Source organism: Parasteatoda tepidariorum, unplaced genomic scaffold (assembly GCF_043381705.1).
Source record: "Parasteatoda tepidariorum isolate YZ-2023 unplaced genomic scaffold, CAS_Ptep_4.0 HiC_scaffold_1528, whole genome shotgun sequence".
Classification (NCBI taxonomy): Eukaryota; Metazoa; Arthropoda; class Arachnida; order Araneae; family Theridiidae; genus Parasteatoda; species Parasteatoda tepidariorum.
In genome coordinates, this window is record NW_027261423.1 from 8,312 (window position 1) to 10,934 (window position 2,623).

Here is a 2,623-nt window from a genome sequence, read left to right on the forward strand (position 1 = left end):
CAATTTTTATTTTTTCTAGAATTGCTTGCACCTGATGCAGAAATATTAGAAGATGATAAAGAAGAACAGATAATTGAGGTAATTATTATTTTTATGAATCACTAAATATCTGTAATTCTATATTGTGTCCTGTCAGGGAGCCATTCAACAAATCATAATGCTTAGTATACTTAAGTTTTTCAGTTCATTGGTTCTGATGATTAATGTATTAAGCACCACTGCCAGACTCTTCTGCATTTACGTTTTGTTTTCTGACTGAAAATATTTTGAATGCATGTGTCAAAATTTTGCAACTTAGAACCATAAGGACAGGCTCTCCTGTCTTGCTCAGACAGTTATGTCTTGAATTTTCCCTGCACTTTAGTCTGATCTATGTTGTAGGTCATTATTAATTTCAAAAATACGAGATATTAAGCATCTGGTTGTAAGAAAACAGCCTGTAGTTTTCTATTTCAGATTTGTTGGTGTTGATTATGTTAACATATTAAATTTCACTTGTGAACACTATGTTCCAATAACTGTAATATCGATTTTTTGAATAAGAAATAAAAATTGAAAGCGTGAAGTTGAATGGTGGTTGGCTAGTAGGATTTAGTCTGTTTAATATTTGATTTTTTTACTTTAGTGGGAGACTCAAGAGGAACAAGAAACTAAGATTGATGATGATTTTGAGGCTGAAGTTATGGAAGAAGAAACTATTGGTGGAGAAGGTGATGAGGATATGCAAGAAGGCATTGATGTTGTAAGTAAAAGACATTAATTTACCTGATTCTTTATGTTCTTTTGTTTCTGCTCTTATATTTTTCATTAAATATAAATGATGTAACTAAAAAGACAATATAAAGTCTACCCTCTTTAGTACAACCTCCCTTCCCATTAGAGCGTTTCTTCCATTACAATGACAGTGATTCTGCAAGACTATGGATCCTTTTTTAATATGAGCAACTCAGCTATTAGAAAAAAGAAGCTAAGCTAGTTAAAATTTTATTCTTTTTCTTTATCCATCTGTTATTGTGCTCATTCACAATGTAGGTTTTTAATTAGGATTGATCAAACACCTGTATCGAGAAAGAGCAACAATTTAATATACTCAGAAATAGTCTCCCAATGAAGATAATGTATTTAAAATTTAGTTATAATTTTGCCTCAAGTCCCTTGCTCAAATGACATACTATACAGCCTAAGTGGAATCACTGCTCCCGATTCATGAAGTTCTGTTTGCGATTTTATAGATTTAATGTTATTTTTTTATTCATGAGATTGCTATCGCTGAACTATTCATTCCAATATGAGAACCAAAATTTAGTCTTTTGAAATCGAAACTGTTTCAAAGAAATTATTTAAACCAATATTTCCTTTGATGCTCCCACACAATAAATGTTAAGTGTCCCTTTGAATAAAGGAAGAGTGATATGACTCCCTAAATTTATAGTTTATGGTCATTAATAATTTGTATAATTTTCTTTTCAAAGGATACAGTAAATTTATCAATTATACTTTTCTTATTTGAAAATTATATTTACTCGTTTAATGAAATGTCCTTGTGTGGTTTATTTATTTATTTATTTTTTTTTGCTGTGATCTTGATTGCATTCATCAACCTGCATTAAAATTTAAAAGAACACTTTTGTTTATATATTAATATAGAAAAAAATTGCATTACGACCATTATTTTATTTGTTATCAAATTCTTCGTTATATCAAGCATACACTGTATTAAGCATGTATTTAAATATGCAATAGGATAGATAGCGAGTAATTATATTGTTCATTGAACTAAAACTGTTACAAAATAGAAATGCAATAGAAAGTGACTGAATTGAAAAAAAAAATGGTTTGAACTTATTCCTTGGAAATAATAATAGTATTATTAAAGTAAAATGGTGTAATTTCATCTCTCTAAGAATGTAATATTCAGTATTACAATATTTTTTTTTAAAAAATTATCAGTTGTCAATAAAAATAATAATCTTGCACGTTCAACAAATGTAATATTTTAATTATTCTCCAAGATTAGGCTTTTTTTATTATGTTAAAAAATAGAATCTAGTTTAATTAGCTTTTAGGCAAGTATTGGTTTCAATGCAGTAATTTTATCACAGGAATTCCAAATTAAAATTGCATTTTCAAAAATTCACATACAAATATTGCAAAATTATTTTTAAAGCAGTCTATGTAAATTGGATTTTTTCTGCTTAACTTATTTATCGTATTGTGTTCACGAAAAGAACTCACGAAAGAAAAATTTTGATTCTATTTTGCAGCGGTCTCCTGATGATGAAGACATGACAGAAGAGCAGCCTGATGATACTGAAGATATGGGTGATCAACCAACATCTTCTGATTTAGGTATTTAAGCATTTTACCTGAATTTTATCATTATGTTAAGTCATTAAATTTAATCCATTTTTACTAAAACTGAATACTTATGGGTCAGAGAGATAAGAAAAAATGTGGTGTTGTCCCATTTTTTTTATATATATATATTTATATAAAAATTTTTTCTTAACTAAAACCTAGAAATAATGTCCAATCCTTGAATTAGTTACATCTCAATAGCTGTTTACAGCCATCGTGATTTAAGTTAATCTGGCATCAATTTTAAATGAAAAAAATATATAAA

The 2,623-nt window shown here is 28.1% G+C and overlaps 1 long non-coding RNA gene across 1 annotated transcript; it reads left to right on the forward strand.

Moving 5' to 3' along the window:
- Window positions 1-14: 14 nt before the first annotated feature.
- Window positions 15-2,358, forward strand: LOC122272978 (uncharacterized). Its single transcript, XR_006227419.2, has 3 exons — window positions 15-78; window positions 626-742; window positions 2,265-2,358. It is a non-coding gene; the product is annotated as an uncharacterized lncRNA (long non-coding RNA).
- Window positions 2,359-2,623: the final 265 nt, after the last annotated feature.